This window comes from Pelodiscus sinensis, chromosome 21 (assembly GCF_052426305.1).
Source record: "Pelodiscus sinensis isolate ZL-2025 chromosome 21, ASM5242630v1, whole genome shotgun sequence".
NCBI classification, from domain to species: domain Eukaryota; kingdom Metazoa; phylum Chordata; order Testudines; family Trionychidae; genus Pelodiscus; species Pelodiscus sinensis.
This window is the reverse complement of record NC_143072.1, coordinates 7,669,795-7,689,247: the sequence shown is the minus strand read 5'-3', so window position 1 is coordinate 7,689,247 and position 19,453 is coordinate 7,669,795. Positions and strand designations below refer to the sequence as shown.

Here is a 19,453-nt window from a genome sequence, read left to right as displayed (position 1 = left end):
TGGTTACAGACCAAGCAATTGGTCATAACTCGGTTTGTTCATAAGTTGGGCCTCATTGAGTTACACGCAACCACGCTGTTAGTAAGCGCGGATCGCGTTTGTAACTCGGGGTCCGCCATTTACGGCATTTTTGGTCGTAACTGCGAACGGTCGACTTACGACCTCGGGGACCGGCTGTATAACAAAGTTACCATCACAGATTCTTCAGAGGCAATTCTAAACAGGTTACTCACAAATGCATCCCAAAGTGGGCAACACTGTTTGATTTATAAAATTCTATTAATAAAAAACAAACCTGGTCCGCAATTATTGAGGTTACACAATGTTGTATTGGGAGATAGAATTCATTAAAATGGCAATTTCATTCTTGAGCACAGCAACACAAGGCTCCCTGTGCTGGGAATCCCCATGCCAGTGCACTGTATAGTAAGGGTCCTGGGGGGTTGCATACTAAAGGCTTCAGGCTTACTACAGGCTGGGGAGCAAACCCCAGCTCATTTCTAACCATCTGGATGTAAAGGGGAAAGAGCTGCTGGATTCAAAACCAGGTGGCTGCAGCAGATTAGAAGCTTTGCAGCTGATAAGCAATAGCCACGGGGATGGAGGTAGAGCTGATCTGTGCACTGCTTTGGGATCAGTGGTTGGATTCCTATTTTCCCAACTCCCTGTGCAGTGCTCACTCTGGCTGTGTGGCGGGTGGGGAGAGGAGGAGAGTTAGGTGAGTTTCACCCCCCAAGATATGAAATGCTGGGATGGGAGCTGGGTAGATCAATTGTTGTCATTTGCAACAGATGGTAGCAAAAGGCTGCTTGAAACATTTATTCAGGGCCTAATTCTGCCATGTGTCCTTTGCTCCCACTAAATCAGTGGGGGCTGAAGAAAATCTGGCACCACATCAGATATGACTCAGGGTTTGTCTACACTGCATCTGGAAATGTAATTTCAAGCTTGGGTAGATGTATGTGAGCTAGTGTAAAAATAGTACAGCCATGGCAGTGCTGAGTGGCACAGACTAGCTGTCCAAGTACAGTCCTGCATGAGAATATAGGTGAGTATTCGAGGCGCTAGCAGGTACCATGACCCACCGCTCCGCAGCCATGCTGCTATTTTTAGCATGCTAGGACAGTGAAAGCTAGCTGTCATGTTCACTTTCTGTTGCAGTGTAGACATACCCTTGGGAGAGTTAGTCTTTCAGGATTGAGGGCTTAATACAAAACCTAACAGAGTCAATAGAAAGGCTCCTGGTGGCTTTCAGGAATGCTGAGTTCGGTCCTGAATGAGAAGTGCTTGAAAATGAGGTTATACCAACAGCCATTGGTAATACAGGATTTCTTCCTACCCCCTTTTCACTGTGGATCTCAAAGCACCTTGCAACTCTAAAACCAGGCGCAATTCCATTACCATCCTGCAGACATGGATAGTAGTTACTTTGCTCCCTTGCATAGGTTTAGTGAAGTTGGCTGGACCAGTGTAAGCTCTTTCGGTCCCAGATCATATCTTTTTGTTTGTTTCTGAAGCACACAATTGACACTATATAAAAATTATGATCTTTTAAAATCCCATGAACATTCTGCTGGAGCTAGGCTCTTAATAGGATGGGCGATTACACATTTTAAAGCCCATTTACCTTTTATAATATTCATTATCTTAGATTGTAACTATTGGAGTAATATAATGGTATTACAAAACCAGCTGCCTTCAAGGATCTCTTAATCAACAAGACATAAAACTTCTCTTTCTTGTGCTGTTTTTTTCATTACATTCAATGGGCAGGAATTACTGCAAATCAACTCTTTTAAATGTATTATTTTAGGTAAATTAGACAACCCCCAAAGAAAAGACTCATATCTCTTGGTTCATAGAGTGTTAAGTGTTCTGGAAAATAATTATATTTTTATGGCAGATTAATCTGTATTTTGTTATTTAGCCTTTGAAGCTGCCCTGCTGGTTTGTTGCTTTCCTGATGCTTAGTGTGTTAGCCTTATTCTTTTAACCACAATATTAACTTGTCATACTGCAATGTGTTTGACGTGCTGATGTGCTACGGCATTAATTATACATAACGTGTTATGTCTGGGTTATTGGCTGCTGCTTTCAGTGAACTGTACCTGTGGCAGAGCTGAAGTCTTGTCAAATTGTGAAAAATGTTCATTTTTGTAGGCACCGTGCCTCTTAGTTTTTTTTATTATTATCATAATCAGGATGATGTAAAATGCGGTTACTTTCCCCCTTTCCCACACATTTCCAGTTGGCATGTAAAAAATGAAAAGTCCAAACATTGCAAAAGATGGGGTTTGCATGACAGCATATCAAATCCACCTGGCGCTGAAGAGTCATTTTCTTTGGCCGAGATTTTTCAACAACAGGAACTTAGAGTAAGGCTCCAAGTCTTGAGCGGGGTGCTCTGGTAGGGTGTACTATCCCGTTATCGGGCAGTCTAGCATTCACAGCGAGGATAGCCTGGGTGTAATCCAAGAATGCCCTGCCTTGCCTTGGGCCTAGGCTATATAATCAGGAAAGAAAGGTGAGCAAGAGATTGAGGCCCAGAAGCCAGGCTGGCTGATAAAGAACAGGCCTCGGATCACGGGCCTGAAGACTGTTTACTGACTAGACATTTGGTGGCTCTGCATGAAGGGCCTTCTGAACTGGGTTAAGTGACTCATTCTCCCACCTGACCTAAGGAAAAGGGAGAGAGCCGCCTGCCTGTCCCCTAGAACAGCTAGAGAACTAGGAACACTGCAGGTGGTTCGGGTCAGGGTGGAGGCCTTCTTACAAGGGACTTGGGGGTAGTTTTGGTCTCCCACTTCTCGGATCTTCTGCATGCATATAAATAAAGTGGTCTGACTGACTGTCAAAAGCATCCATCAGCTGCCAGCGGGGTGTGGGGTGCTGAGCAATTTTGGAAATCAGGCTGCTTATTTAGATTCCTAACTTTTTCTGAATAAACCTTTAGCCCCCATTTTTAACCATTTAGACTGTTACATAGGATAATTTCACATGGGTAGATTATTCTCCCTGCCTCCCCTTCATGGAGTGGGAAGTTACCCACATAATTTATCAATATTTATCAATGTTACTGCTCAGTAATGAGGACAGTGTCTAGTTGTTATGCAGTGCTTTTGATATTTAGCTCTCAAAGCATTTCACAGGGATTGAAACTCAGGAACAATTATTTTTAATGTTTCATTTTTATAGCATTTTCAGTCTAAAAACTGTACGTATCACTTTTTCATTAAAACCTTGCGGTGGTCACGTTGAATTGGAACTGAGTTGGTATGCCAGCTGGGCTTATAACCAGTGTCCCAGCCTGATGATCTGGGAAAGGCTGTTTTACAGATGTGATTTAACATTGAGGGCTGACTGCTTGAGTTTTGTTAAAACAGCTTGGGCTCTTTTCCTGATAATACGTTGGTAGCCTTGATGTACTGGCCAGATTCCAGGTCTGATTATTGCTTTCCGCCTAGCTAAAATTGCCCATGTGATTTGAATTGGATACAGTGGTCGTCATTTCCTATTCTCAATAGTTGTTGCCTGCTGTTTTAACAGCTGCTATATTGCACCCTAGTGACTGCTGCTGTATTCCATTGGTCGGTAAAGTGATTCCTTTTCGCAAAATCAGGGCCTTTATGCAGATACTTGGCAACGTATTCACAAAGCATCCCTGCTCAGGGAGGTACTTCAGCACGTACTTACAGTTGTTCCTGAAATGGGTGTTATTAGTAATGTGCTTATTCCCTCTGGGTAGGTCTGCTGCAGCCAGGATGTCTGATTCCCACCTGGGGCAGATCCTTGTGCTAGGTCTCTCAAGCTAGTGTGATAAAATAGCAGGCTAGTGGTTGTGGCACAGATCATAGAATAATAGGACTGGAAGGGACCTCAAGAGGTCATTGAGTCCAGCCCCCCGCCCTCAAGGCAGGACCAAGCTCCGTCTACACCATCCCCGACAGATGTCTATCTAACCTGTTCTTAAATATCTCCAGAGAGGGAGATTCCACCACCTCCCTTGGCAATTTATTCCAATATTTGACCACCCTGACAGTTAGGAATTTTTTCCTAATGTCCAATCTAAACCTCCCCTAGTGCACTTTAAGCCCATTACTCCTTGTCCTGTCCTCAGAAACCAAGAGGAACAAATTTTCTCCTTCCTCCTTGTGACACCCTTTTAGATATTTGAAAACCACTATCATGTCCCCCCTTAATCTTCTTTTTTCCAAACTAAACAAGCCCAGTTCATGAAGCCTGGCTTCATAGGTCATGTTCTCTAAACCTTTAATCATTCTTGTCGCTCTTCTCTGTACCCTTTCCAATTTCTCCACATCTTTCTTGAAATGTGGCGCCCAGAACTGGACACAGTACTCCAGCTGAGGTCTAACTAGCGCAGAGTAGAGCGGCAGAATGACTTCACGAGTTTTGCTTACAACACACCTGTTGATACAACCTAGAATCATATTTGCTTTTTTTGCAACAGCATCACACTGTTGACTCATTTAACTTGTGGTCCACTATGACCCCTAGATCCCTTTCCGCCATGCTCCTTCCTAGACAGTCGCTTCCCATCTTGTATGTATGGAACTGATTGTTCCTTCCTAAGTGGAGCACTTTGCATTTCTCTTTATTAAACCTCATCCTGTTTACCTCTGACCATTTCTCTAACTTGCTAAGGTCATTTTGAATTATGTCCCTATCCTCCAAAGAAGTCGCAACCCCACCCAGTTTGGTATCATCTGCAAACTTAATAAGCGTACTCTCTATCCCAATATCTACATCATTGATGAAGATATTGAACAGTACGGGTCCCAAAACAGACCCTTGAGGAACTCCACTTGTTATCCCTTTCCAGCAGGATTTAGAACCGTTAACAACAACTCTCTGACTACGGTTATCCAGCCAATCATGCACCCACCTTATCGTGGCCCTATCTAAGTTATATTTGCCTAGTTTATCAATAAGAATATCATGCGAGACCGTATCAAATGCCTTACTAAAGTCTAGGTATATGACATCCACCGCTTCTCCCTTATCCACAAGGCTCGTTATCTTATCAAAGAAAGCTATCAGATTAGTTTGGCATGACTTGTTCTTCACAAACCCATGCTAGCTATTCCCTATCACTTTATTACCTTCCAAGTGTTTGCATATGATTTCCTTAATTACCTGCTCCATTATCTTCCCTGGGACAGACGTTAAACTGACCGGTCTGTAGTTTCCTGGGTTGTTCTTATTCCCCTTTTTATAGACGGGCACAATATTTGCCCTTTTCCAGTCTTCTGGACTCTCCCCTGTCTGCCATGATTTTTCAAAGATCATAGCTAAAGGCTCAGATACTTCCTCTATCAGCTCCTTGAGTATCCTGGGATGCATTTCATCAGGACCTGGTGACTTGCTGACATCTAACTTTCCTAAGTGATTTTTAACTTGTTCTTTGTGTATCCTATCTTCTAAACTTAACCCTCTCTCTGCTTGTATTCACTACGTTAGGCACACCTCCAGACTTCTCGTTGAAGACTGAAACAAAGAAGTCATTGAGCATCTCCGCCATTTCCAAGTTCCCTGTTACTGCTTCTCCCTCCTCACTAAGCAGTGGGCCTACCCTGTCCTTGGTCTTCCTCTTGCTTTTAATGTATTTATAAAAGGTCTTCTTGTTTCCCTTTATGCCTATAGCTAGTTTGATAGCAGCTTGGGCTAGGCTCCAAAGTCCAGGGCAGCTGAGCGCTACATCTGAATGATTACCCGTGTCTCTATATCCCCACTGCAATTTTTAACAGTTGTGTATTCGAGATCTTCAATTCAAAAGGAGACAGTAAACACCACGGACAAGCTCTACCTCTAACTTTATTATATACCATGAATTAAAGAGAAGCAATGCAAAGTTACACCACTCTATTCCAATAAATGGGGCAGTTAGCACAGACAATACAGTAACACCGACACCTATGACAATACACAAGATATTCAGCTTGAATGATATGGATATACATGTCCCTTATTGCTATAAATCATGCACAGGGCAACTGTTAGCAAACCTACGACTGTCGGACAGCTGGTCCTGCCCTCTCTTTTCCCACGCAGAGAGGCACCCACAGTTCATTTGCTAGTACGAACAGGTCTAGCTTCTAGTTGCAGTGGACAAGGTACGTAGGGATACTTTGCCCTGTCCCTCCCCAATGATTGCCTTGCTTAAACCTATATTTATACTAGACTTGGTCACCCATGACGATGATTGACCACTCATTGTTTAGAACTACATTATTTATTTACCTACACTACACTACTGATAACTTACCCATCACTATTTCTGCTTATGATATGCTACTTTTGTAAATTGTTGACTTCGTCATGGCTAACGATATTAGGACTGGCAGGTCGCGTCTTGTACTTCGGCTTCTCTTTTGGAATGCTCCTATCTAGTTCATTGTGTTTGCTCACTGTGGTCACACTCTGCTTACCCATCTTAAGCCCAGGAAGCCATATTCTCACATGATTGCTTCAGGCCTTGCCTGAGTGCATGTATTGCACCAGATGTTATCCAGGCCTAAGCTTGCCTGATCACATGACCATTCTTCGGTCAAGACAGGGCTGTGTAGGCTTCCCCACCTTAACACAGTAGCTTGAGCAGAACCAGCTATGGTTACCGAGCAATGGTGTACCCATACCCTACAAGTTCTCCTTTAGCCGAAGCCCTGGGTTTTTGTATTTTGTATTTTCCGTTAAAAGTATTTCCGCAAAAGAGCATCGAGATTGGCACAGATGCTTTTGCACAAAAAGTGCTTTTGTGCAAAAGCATCCGTGCCTGGTATAGACGCACTTTTGCGCAAGAAAGCTCTGATGGCCATTTTAGCCATTGGGCTTTCTTGCGCAAAAAATTAAGGTGCCTGTCTACACTGGCCCTCTTGCACAAGTATTCTTGTGCAAGAGGGCTTATCCCTGAGCGGGAGCGTCAAACTATTTGCGCAAGAAGCACTGAATTCTTACATTAGAACATCAGTGTTCTTGCGCAAATTCAAGCGACCAGTGTAGACAGCTGGCAATCTTGCCAGTCTAGATGCACCCCATAAGATTGGGCCATGTGTTAATACTACCCATGCTGTTTTCGATGCCTGTCTTCTCTAACGTTGGATTTACCTAATTTCCCAAATGGAACTGAAATATCATTATTCGAGTCGGCCTGTTTAACAATAAATTTGAAGTATGATTTTTGCTGATGGCTGGATATAATTTGGTTTGCTGCTCTTCTTTTATTTTCAGGAACATTGCACCTGATTTCCTACTGTGAGTATAAATTTTGCATGACAGTCTCCTGGAGCTAGCATTGAAATAAAAATCATTCTTAATCAATAAAGGAAATTTGGTAAATGATTTATAGAGTACATTAAAATAGAAAAAAGCCAGTGAATTCTGGATCTGCTTAGTAAAATCTTTTTCAGTCCTCAGCACAAATATTTAGTTAACTTTGTTATGCAATTGTAGATTTTGTTCTGTTTGATTAAAAATTACTGGATATAAAAGTAGGGGCAATAGCTTACAAATATTAATGTTGAAGTACAATGAGTGATGGAGAATCCCAAAGTTTAGTGTTATGATTTTGGTAGGTGACATGAATCATAATTAGTGTTCTACTTTTTTTTAGACCTCAGTCTAGCAAACCACTTAAGCACATGCTTAACTTTGAGCATATGAGTAATCCCATTGACATGTTTAAGTGCTTTTTGGGTAAGTGTTTTGGTGAGAGAATTGATAATGGTATATTCCCAAAGCATCTCTGGAGAGGACTCTTATTTTTTAATCGGAAGGATTGTAAATGTGACCATAGCAGTTGATGGTTTGACATTAGAAAAATGGAGTTAATGAACTCCCATCCAAGATCCAGATATGAAATATGAAAGACTTGACTGCAGGTTTTTTCCACCTCTTAAATAATTTACAAATACAAATTGTAATAAATGGATTTCCCTGCAGTCATAACAAGCAAATGAATTAAGGCTGTAGAAGAATGAGAAATGGTTTTATGGATTTCAGCTGGGGGACAGGGGAAGAGAAGCACATAATTAAAACTGAAGATCTTAAAAATCTGACTTTTGTGGTTGTCGGTTTGTCCTGGCTGTTACAACTTGTGTTGAGAAACCTTCAGTATGTACAGGATCCAGTTGCTAAGCAGCTTGACATGAGTGAATTTCACTTTAGGTTCTCTTGCACTCCCAATACTAACTCAATGCAGGAGTAACTTGGAATGCAAACACTGGGGGAGATCTATGTTTTGGAAATAAAACCATAGGTGCGTGTTCCCTCTAGGCCAGTGGTCTCCAACCTTTTTAAGCACAAGATCACTTTTTGAATTTAAGTGCAATCCAGGATCTACCTCAAACCCAAATACTCTTGTCCCCTCCTCCTTCCTGCCCTTTCTCTGAGGCTCCGCCCCTGCACACTCCATCCTCCCTCCCTTTCACCAGACAGGGGCAGCGGGGTGGGGCACAGGATCTGGTTTTGGGCTAAGGGATTTGGAGAGTGAGAGGGGCTCTGAGCTGAGCCGGGGGCAGGGAGTTGGGGTACGGGAGGGGGTTCAGGGTACAGGCCGTGTAAGGGAGTTTGGATCCAGGGGGCTTAGGGCAAGGGCTTGGGGTGCAGGAGGGGGTACATGACTGGGGCAGGGGTTCAGGATTCTAGCTCCAGCTGGGCACTGCTTACCTCAGGTGGCTGCAGGGTGTTGGTTCAGTGGGGCTAAGGCAGGCTCATTCCGGCCCTGGCCCTGCACCACTCACAAAAGCAGCCAGCAAACCCCCTCCATCCCAAGCCCTGTGCCCCCCAATCCAATCTGTGGAGATAGAACATAGGGTGGGAGGGGGCATCCTGACAGTGCCCCTACGCTCCCTTCCCTACTCTGCACAGCAAGCAGGAGACTCCAGGGGAGGGAGGGGGCAGCTCCAAGGCAAGGGGCAGGAGGTGAGCAGCGGGGGGGGGGGGGGGGGGGGGGAGAGGCAGCTGAAGTGCCAGCACTTGGTAACCTCTTGGCCAAACCAGTCAGGATCCCCTGTCAGAGGCTCCAAGATCCCCCAGTGGATCCGGATCTACTGGTTGGTGACCCCTGCTCTAGGCCCAGGGATATTCAATTCCTCTACAATCCTACCCTGGCCCTGCTCCCACCCTCTCTTCCTGTTCTTCTCTAGCCCCCCTTCCCTCAAGTTCCTGCCCCTGCCCCACCTCTTCCCTGCCACTGTAGCATGTCAGGTGAAGATATTTTTGCTCATGGGAAAGGGCTCTCCCATCGGCATAATACAACCACCTGTGGGAGGGGCTGTAGTGTGTACAACCCCCACATTACAAATGTCTGAACAGTGTATGTTTTTGGATCCCAAGTGATGGTAGTTGCACACAAAACAGATAGCCTCCTCTGTTTTTGCATTAATGACTGTGATGGCCATCCTAAAGAGAAGTGAAACTTCATTGCCGTGTGCTACTCGTGTTAAAAATGAAGCAGTTTCCCTTAAAAGTTTAACATCTGTGTGGTAGAAGCCTTGACAAATATTACAATTTTGACTGGTAGGAGGGCAGAAGCATCAGAGTTCATTGTGTTGCTGCTCGCAGTCAAACTGCAGTTCTTCTTTTGGGAGCATTGGAACTTTAGGGGAGAGTCTTGTACAACAGCAAATACACACTATTAGATAAAACAAATGGCTGAAAAGGGATTGCGCGCATGTCCTGTTGTGTGATTATTACTCCTTGGAGTAGTCTAGGTGGTATAGTTCACTTGGGGTGGTGTCGTTGAGAGCCTGGAAATGCAGGTGTTCTAGTGAATTAAGAAAAGGCTAGTTTGAGCTCTCCCAGAGGCTGGAGTTAATTAAGCCCAGAACAGGGTATAGATCACTTCACTCTCAGAATCAAGAATCTCTTTGCTAAAACTCAGTTGCCAGATTGCTTTATAAATGCTTGGAAGCTACTGCATTAAAATTAGGGGATGGCATCTGGAATTTGTTGGCGCTCATGACTGTTGAATTTATTTGCCGTGTCTTGGATTAGTTTTGTGCATATTGCTTATCGTAAGATGATGCATGGCTACAGCTTTCCTTTATAGCACATCCCTATAAGAAGCAATTGCTGCTGCATGATACGGAGCAACGTTATGATATCTTTCTTCAGGACTTAAGTTAGATTGCTTTTGGAGTAAGATGCTCTTCCACCTGAGAAAGGGCAACAAAATCTGGGTGCTGGAAATTGTATTTTTCTATTTGCAGAGGTGCTGCCACTCTAAAAGTTAACCTTGTGTACTGCTCCCATGTTTGTAATAAATGACTTGCCAACTGAAGCACTGGGCATAAAAACTGTACACGTGTGTAAGTATTTAAGGCATTCTATGTTTTTATAAGGGTTACTATTCGGCAACTCAGATGCTTTTAAAATGTCTCAGGCCAAGATGCAAATCAAGGCTCTTTGTCAAAGAGTGAGCAGAAAATATTAATGAAAAATCCAAGTAGGAATAAGAGATCCTCCGGAATAGGGCTTTATTCCGGAGGATCGCGCCAGTCTGGACGCTCTTTTCCGGCTTTTCCCCAAGCCGGAAAAAAAGCGGCGGCCATGTTTATTTAAATCCCGCGGGGGATATTTAAATCCCCCGCGCATTTCCCTATTCCAAAGTTCGAAATTAGCATGCCTATTCCGAAGAAGGGGCCAGTCTAGATGTAGCCCTAGTGTCTCAATGAGAGAGGCAAAGGGATTTCTCCAAATCTGTTGGAATCCGGTGCTCTGCAGTGCGCCAGAGCCAGAGGTGTGTTAGCTTTAGTGTATTTCTATGGCGCTGGCCATGGGAGGTCCTGCTTTTGGTTCCCTAGCAACACAGCTCATGGAGATGAGTGGTGAGTTCTGATTTGATAGAGTTTTGTATCTGCTTTGCACAGATATGCACAAGATGCAGGGCAATGGGGAGTCAGGCTTGAGGTCTCATCTTGAGTACTTACAGCTGAAATCAGTTACAAATGTTCAGCTTCAGCATTGCTTTTCTAACTTGTATTATGGATTTCATGCCTTCCCCCTCCCTTTTTCCTCTTGCTCCTAATAATGGTGCAGGACCATTTATAGTAAGCAGCAACTGAGATATACATCCTCCCCACCCACCCCCAACTGAAATTAGAACTGGCATGGCCTTTGAAGAATAATTATATCCAATCTACAAAAAGATGAATGTTAAGGAGGAGAGAATTAAAAAGAGATGAAGAAAAAAAAAGCCTAATCCTTCTTGGCTATTGAAGCAGGATGAGATCACTTTGTCAAGATGACATGCAAAACCTACATTAGCAGATTCTAGAATGATGGATAGTAAAGACAGCGCTGTCTCTTACATCGGCTTGAGTTGATTACGGAGATGTGTGGGATGGTTTGGCTTTGCAATTTGGGCAAAGTCAAATCTTGTACCTAGAGGAAATGCTCTCTTGTAAACTGTATAAGATTGGGAAAATTCCTGACATGATTGAAAAGTGAAATTAAATAGCATGGGAAAACTCCAGAAAGTTTCTGTTCCTCTGTCCAACACAAGTGGTAAGTGTCGATTATGTTCTCTGCCACTCTTGGTAGTGAGTTATGCAGTTCTACCCCTGTTGATGGTAACAGGATTCAAAGGCTATGTCTAGACTACAAAGAAAAGTCAGAAAAAGATATGCAAATTGCAAACTGCAATTTGCATATCTTTTCCCACTTTTCGTTCAAAAGAAGCTTTTCCAAAATACATGGCACCAAATTTTGGAAAATCCCGCTCTTTTGAGCCATCCCTTCTTCCTCTTAAAATGAGGTTTATAGGGATGGCAAAAACACAGCCGCGTTTTTGGAAATATTTCTGAAAAAGCAGACGCGTTCCTTAGATGTGGTATTGCTTTTCCGGGATACTTCTGGTATCTACATGTTGCCAAAGTCTCCTCTGGCAGAAAAAGTTTTAGCTCCTTTTCTACTGTGTGATAGCTTTGGATTCCAAAGCTTTTTATTATAGGACTTTGATTACATTATTGTTCTGTGTGATCTTCATTGGTAATTGGAAGAGAAACGAGTTGGTTGCATGATAATAATACAATAGGAAAATGCTATTTTTCATCAAGGTTCCTATTGCATAGAGTTGTTTGAAATATATTTACCTCAAGGAGACGAGCCAGCCCCTCCTTAATTAGTGTAATATAGTAGTATCAGAGGGGAGAAGATTAGTATAGTATCTTTGAGTCTCTGAGATGCCTAGACTTGCTTGGTTAATGTATCCCCTGGTGTAATAAAAGTTTAAGAATTTTGAAGAAGTTGGTTGTGCCATGTGGTATTTATTAAACAGACTTCTAGTATGACATGATCCCTGATCAAAATACTGTATTAGGGCTGATTTTAAATAACTGATTAGCACTTTGAGCTTCAGAAAAATTTGTCATCAGCAAATTAGTTACGTCTCAGAAGTCGGGCCTGATTTGATGTGCTAGGGTGAATGTTCTCTCGATGAGGAGTCTAAGGGGAAAAAGAATAGTGAGGCTAGGAGGAAAAAATTCTGGCTGAGTGGCAGTGGCCCTGTAGTCCCATGCATAAGGTCTCAGTGCCTGAAGTGGGGAACCAGCAGGGACAGGATCTGTCACTGCTGGTTAATTGTGCAAGGGGATTGCTATACAAACCCTCCCCTCCCTCACAGAGTCTTCCAACTCCCACTTGCCTTAGCATCAAAAGAAATCAAAACAATTCCCCCAAAATGAAATGAAATCTAGAAAGTTTCACAGAATTCTATTTTTATACAGGGATCATCCAGTTTCTTTAGCCTGACCTTACGCAAATGATCACCTATTGCCCTTCCACTGCCAGTTTGATCTGAAGAAGGGCCTATAATTTTATTTAGAGTCAAAGAGCAAAAATTTCAAAAGCATCATTTGTTGCTGAGCAAAGTTCCCTCTAAGCTGTGCAGCTGAGTGGCCATGCAGCTGTGTTCTGAGCCCCGCACAGCAGTTCAAAGCTGATCGGCAGGCATGGGGCTTCAACAGTTAAATGCTGCTTGCCGTGTGCTTGAAATGGAAGACAATCAGCCTGCGAGGAGGAAGGGAGTAATTAATTGGGTTGGGGAGAAAGTCCCTGTGATGGGATACTCCCTCCTGCCCCCACTGGCAGACGGGGGGCCCCGAGTCCACAAACCCAGATACTTTCTACTCCTCTTGAACCTGGCTCACTGGCCTATGTCAATAACCACAGTCTCAAAGTATGGCCTTTTAGGCAAGGCCCTCCGGCCTGAGTCCATAAACGCAGTCTCAACGTATGTCTCTTTAAGGCAAAGTCTGCGCTGGCCGATCAGGATTATAACGGGGCCACACCCCTGGTAGGGGGACCCGGGCCCACCCTGCTCCACTGGGTCCCAGCCCAGGGCGCTGTGAGTGGCAGGACGGCGTGCCACTCCGGCAGCGGGGAAGTCCTTCCGAAACAAGCTGAGGTTCCCGGGGCAGGAGAGGCGGCTCCCGCTCCTGCCCTGGGCCACTTCTTACCTGGTCTGCTGGAAGTGCTTTCCACGTACTGGTCAGGTTTGCTGCCCTCCCTGGGGCAACGTTGCCTCGGCGGGCGGCCTCTGCGATGCCCCAACTCGCTTCGGCATCTCCGCTGGCTTCTCCTGGAGTCTCAGGTCGCTGCTGGTCAGGAGCTTCCGTCAAAGATCCTTCTCCTCCAGCTGCCAGCTCAGACTGAGCCCTTCCCCAGGCTTTTATAGTTGAGCTGCAGCCTGGGCATGCTCAGTAGGGCTGCGGGGGAAGGACCTCTGCAGCCAGGTAACCCTGGCTGGGCCCTGCGGATTCAGTGCTGGGCTGTCTTGCCCATCACAGTCCCCTCTGCCAGAGAGGAGAGAGACAGAGCGTGAGAGAACTGGGCGGAGGCAGAAATCCAGCAGTGTCTTCAGTCCTCCTGGGCTGGGAAGGGGGAGGTAAAGGGGCTGACTGCATGGGGTAGGTGAGGGAAGAAGGGAGTGATTTGAGTGCTGACATCTGTGCAGTGAGGTGGAGGCAGGGGGCAGTTTTTTTGGAGTGTCTGACTCACTGCAGTCCTCTCTGTTAGGCTGGTTTGGGGGGCAGGGAAGTTGTGTGGGGGGGTGTTCACTAGGAGGACATTTGCATGATTACATTTCAAACAAAGTTTGGATACAAGTGTTAATGGCTTAAGATAAGACAAAAGATTCTTTTAACAGTTTCGGGGGGGGGGGCATGTTAGTCTGTAGCTGAAAAAAACATTAAAAAACAGCGAATAGTCTTTGGTGTTGCAGGATTATTTATTATTTAATTGTTTTAACAGAAATGTTTTTGGAGTGTTGCAGAACACTGAACGTAATGATTGTTTTTAACTCCTGTGTTACTAATTAATACATAGTAAACTCTGTGGCATTAAAGCCAGATCTTTGTTCTCTGGTAGAGTTCTGGCTTTTATGAGTCAGAAGTAGCAAGTGTGATGCTAGTTGGTTTGTAGGATGAAACGGTATTTGCAAGCTCTTTGAAACATGAAGATGTCTACAGAGCTTGAAGCCAGGTGTTAATTTGTTCTGGAGCTTCTATTCTTCCAATGGAAGAAGGCTAATTCCCTACCTTTGTACAGCACCTTTGTAGTCACTAAGCCTAAGGGTATCTCATAGCAACTAGTCAAAGGTGTCTTGTTTTAATATATTTTATTGCACACATATGGACTGTTTAAAATATATGTACATATGGTGTGTGTGTGTGTTTGTAAAATGCGTGTTTTGTTTCTTTTGTTGGTGCACATCAACATGCTACCTCAATATTGGTGGTGCACATGAGAACATTCAACCCGTCCAAAAGAAAATTCAACCTGCCCAAGGATAGAAAATTTTAGAGGGACACTGTTGCTGAGTCTTATTTTCAGAAGTGACCTAGGCTCTTGAGAATCTATCACTTAACGTTGTTGTTGCTCATCATGACTGAAATTTGCAAGTGTCACAAATGTGCTGACTCTACAGAAATATACTCAATATATTAAGCTATTGTAAATGGCTCATGAAATAAGTGTTATAGAAGAAAGAAAGAGCCTGAAGCATGGACCTATTGCTTGAACCAAAGTAAGCAAGATTTATACTCTGAGTAACAGACAAGCTGTGTAAAAGCAGATGTTTGCCTGCCAGTCAGTGTCTCGTGGCAGTAGAACTGCTAGCACCGATAAAAGCACATGAAATATGTAAATACCTCCCACCAGTTCACCCAGCCGAGTTCACAATGAAATTGTTTGGAACAACAAGGATGAAAGCATAACAATGCGTAGTGAACGCTTTGGAGGAAAGTACAAGGGGAGGTACCAAATGTGTCATTAATGTGTAAGATGATCCGTATGGTGTGTATCATAGATTGTTCGTTTCTGTCTATAAATGTTGGGGTAACTTGGTGTAACTCTTCGGCCAGTCTGGGGGCAATAGTGAAATCCATACTATTGATTGAGCCATGTCCATTGTTATGGGTACAAACACATAGGGGCTCAGAGGCCATCTGGCTACCGATGACTATTACTGTACTTTGTTTGACAATAAACCTGACTCGGATGCCTTCATATCTTATATGAGTTTGTGATCTTTGAGGGCTCTTGTGAAGTCTACTATACTCGTTACCTGCGCAGAGCTGGCATGATGTATGGAGGAAGCTTACAAAAACACACACAGCCAAATGTTTATCATCACTGAAGGAACAGGAGACCTGTCAGGATGCCACACCATTGAACCCTAAATTCACTGCATTGCTCTCCTGACCTACATGTGGGTATAAAAATGTACATTTGCACTATCAAGCCTACGAAATACTGACCAAAAAAATCTATAAAAGCCACATTGGTGTGTCAGGGAGATGCTAACTGCATACATGCAGAAATTTGGTAAACATAAAATACTCTTTTTGGAAGGTTGCAACATAATGCTTCTTTATTTCTTAGAATCAGGAACCGTAACATACAAGAACCAAAATACCTGAAGCAAAATGCAGGACAATGTAGCACTTTAAAGACTAACAAGATGGTTTATTAGATGATGAGATTTCGTGGGCCAGACCCACTTCCTCAGATCAAATAGTGGAAGAAAGTAGTCACAACCATATATACCAAAGGATACAATTTAAAAAAATGAACAAATATGAAAAGGACAAATCACATTGCAGAACAGGAGGGGGATGCAGGGGGGGGGGGGAAGGAAGGAAGGTAGGTAAGTGTCTGTGAATTGATGATATTAGAGGTAGGGAGAGTGGGATGTTTGTGAGTAATGGTATTAGAGGTGATAATTGGGGAAACTATCTTGGTAATGGGTGAGATAGTTCAAATGTTTGTTCATTCCTTTTTGGAAAGTGTGGAATTTTAACATGAATGACAGTTCAGAGGATTCCCTTTCAAGTGCAGATGTAAAAGGTCTTTGTAGCAGAATGCAGGTGGTTAAGTCATTGAGAGAGTGTCCTTTCTGGTTAAAATGGCAAGAAACTGTTTTTTCTTTGTGATCTTGTCTGATATCTGTTTTGTGGGCATTAATCCTTTGGCGAAGTGTCTGAGATGTTTGTCCAATGTACATAGCAGACGGACACTTTCGGCACATGATAGCATAGATTATATTTCTGGATGCGCAGGAATATGTGTTCTTGATCTTATAACTCACTTGGTTAGGTCCAATAATGGTATCAGCAGAATGAATATGTGGACAAAGCTGGCAACGGGGTTTGTTGCAAGGGAAGGTACCAGGGTTGGTATTAGTGTGGTACGTCCTGTGGTGGTTGGTAAGAATCATCTTGAGGTTAGGTGGTTGTCTATAGGAGACTATGGGTCAGTCTCCCAGACCCATACAACCGCATCTGCTCTAATCCCACTGACAGAGACCAGAAGCTTCAGGATCTCTACCAAGCATTTATAAATCTCAACTACCCACCCAGAGAAATAAAAAAGCAAATTGAAAGAGCCAGACGAATACCTAGAAACCATCTACTTCAAGACAGACCCAAGAAAACCAACAATAGAACACCACTTGCCATCACCTACAACCCCCAACTTAAACCTGTCCAACACATTATCAATAAACTACAGCCTATATTGGAACAGGATACCATACTCAAAGAGGCTCTGGGAGACAGACCCATAGTCTCCTATAGACAACCACCTAACCTCAAGATGATTCTTACCAACCACCACAGGACATACCACACCAGCTTATTGTAGTAAGAACTTCTTGGTTTATGCATCTGGTTTTGTTGTTGGGATGAAGCAAATATGAAGAAGAGTTTTAGAATTGCTGATGAATGTTGCCATGTTGTCCAGGATGCATTATCTCTGAATACCAGAATGTATTGTATGAAGGATACACCTTATTTCAAATGTAGCCGCTTTACCTTAGGTAGATGGACATTATAACGTAGTAGTAGTTTTCTGAAATACCTGTTCTCTTTTAATGATTTTAAAGTTGATCTGACTCTTACAGCTGTGAATGGATTTGCTTCAGTGTGCTTTACTGTTCTTTTCTCATGCTACACTCCCAGCAGTTCATTAAGATCTGAATCAGTTGGTTATCTAATCTACCTTGATTATAACTTTGTGATGATGGGAGCTAGTTTTTTTCCTTCTGTAATTATGCCCCATGACTGTTGAATGAGCTTTCTGCTGCTGTTGATAATTATTGGTCTATGTCGATATTTTAAACCAAGCTAAAGGAACGTTCTGTATGTTTCCTGCTGCTTTTAATTGTTGTTAATTATGGATATTTTCGTAGAGTTGGATTGTACACTGCCCTCAACTCCCCCTATCAGGGAAGAATTGTGTTTTGTGTTGTGGGAGCAAGGCAGAATTATTCACTGGCATATGTTGTTTTCTTTCTCCAAAGTGACATGTTTGTATCTTCCATTTCTACCACTTCTAATTTGCTGATTTAGCTTGGTCAGTGACAGAGGAATCCCATTTAGAATAAGAGCATAGTATATTAGGGATGTGAATATTTAACTGGTGAAGGTTAACCAGTGGGGGCTGGAGTCTCCAATTCTGGGAGACTCTGGTTCAAATCGGGTAGGGGACGGCAGCACCAGAGGGAATCACCAGCTATTTCAGACAGCTGGCAGTTCACTCTAGGTGCCACATGTAAGGTTGCCAGGTGTCCGGTATTGTACCGGACAGTCTGGTATTTGTGTGCTCTGTCTGGTAAAAAAAAAAAAATCAGAAAATACCAGACATGTGCAATGTCCCCCCGCCAGCTCTGCTTCCCGCCTCCCCATCCCCCCCCTACTCCCAGCCAGCCTCCTCCTCACTTGTGTGTTGCCAGGAGCCTGCGCCAGACAGGCAGCAAGTTCCCAGGTCAGTTCCGCTCCCCGCCGGCCGATTTGCTCACCCCCTTCCCTCCCGGTTCTCCCTCACTTCCCCTCCTGATCTTCCCCGGCCAGCCCCCCAGGACCCGCCCCCAGCTCTGCTTCCTGCTGGCCCATTCCTCTTCTTTGTCTCCCGCAGCCAGCGCCGCTGCACCTCTCCCCGCCCCTGCCATCTCTGCTTCCCACACCCCCTTCCTCCCGGCCCCCCTTCCTCCCGGCCAGCGCCGCTGCACCCCCCCGCCAGCTCTGCTTCCTGCCCCCTTCCTCCCAGCCCCCCCTGCTGCACACACTCCCCCTTGCCAGCTCTGCTTCCCTCTCCCCCTTCCACCCCCCCCGCTGTACCCCTCCACCCCCTGCCAGCTCTGCTTCCCGCTCCCTCTTCCTCCCGGCCACCCTCATGGCCCCCGATCCCCTCCCCAGCTTTGCTTCCTGCCCCCCCTTACTCCCGGCCAGCCCCGTCCCCTTCCGGCTGGTTCCCCCTCCCCCGATATCCCGCGGCCAGCCCTGTTCCACCCAACCCCCCCCCGCCACGACCAGCCCTGCTTCCCGTTGGCCCCCCCATCTCCCCTGACCGCCCTGTTGCCGCCCCCTCCCCCCGTTAGCTGTTTCCAGGCTCCCCCCTTCCCAGCCAGCACCGCTCCCTTCCTGGATGCCCCACCCCCCAATGAAGCGTGCTCAACGCCTCTGACGACAGAGGCATGTAGTCTAGACCCACCCTTAGAGACTACCTACACTTTTTCCTACTCACACATTCTGATGAAGCCAGGGGATCTGTTTTTGGAGAGCTCATTTCTTCCCTCTGCTCCTGGAGAAGACCCCCCGTCTCTCCCTCTAACAAAGGAGACTGTTGCTCCCCAGTATGAAAATCTTTAGCTATATTTCTGTGCCAAGTTGCAGATGGAGCAGCAGTCTATTAGGAATGGTAAGAACTGAATCATAGACACAAACACAATAGCACTTATATTTTCTTAAACTAAATTTTATGTTACCTAATGTTTTACATTTTGCAATTGCAGCAGTCCCCTGAGATGTACTGGCTGATGGCTGGCCTGAAAACTCTTTAAAATGTTCATTTGTATTAACTCTGACGGGTCCTCAGAACACTAAATGTGGGGTGTCTTTAACTTCTACAACTAGCTCTTATCGTCCCTCTCCCACTG

General features: G+C 44.5%; 1 protein-coding gene across 1 annotated transcript in view; it reads left to right on the top strand.

The window, feature by feature from the left end:
* The window catches only part of LOC102458161 (S-adenosyl-L-methionine-dependent tRNA 4-demethylwyosine synthase TYW1), a 191,664-nt gene that overhangs the window by 101,068 nt on the left and 71,143 nt on the right, over positions 1 to 19,453 (top strand). The gene's annotated exons all lie outside the window — the stretch shown is intronic.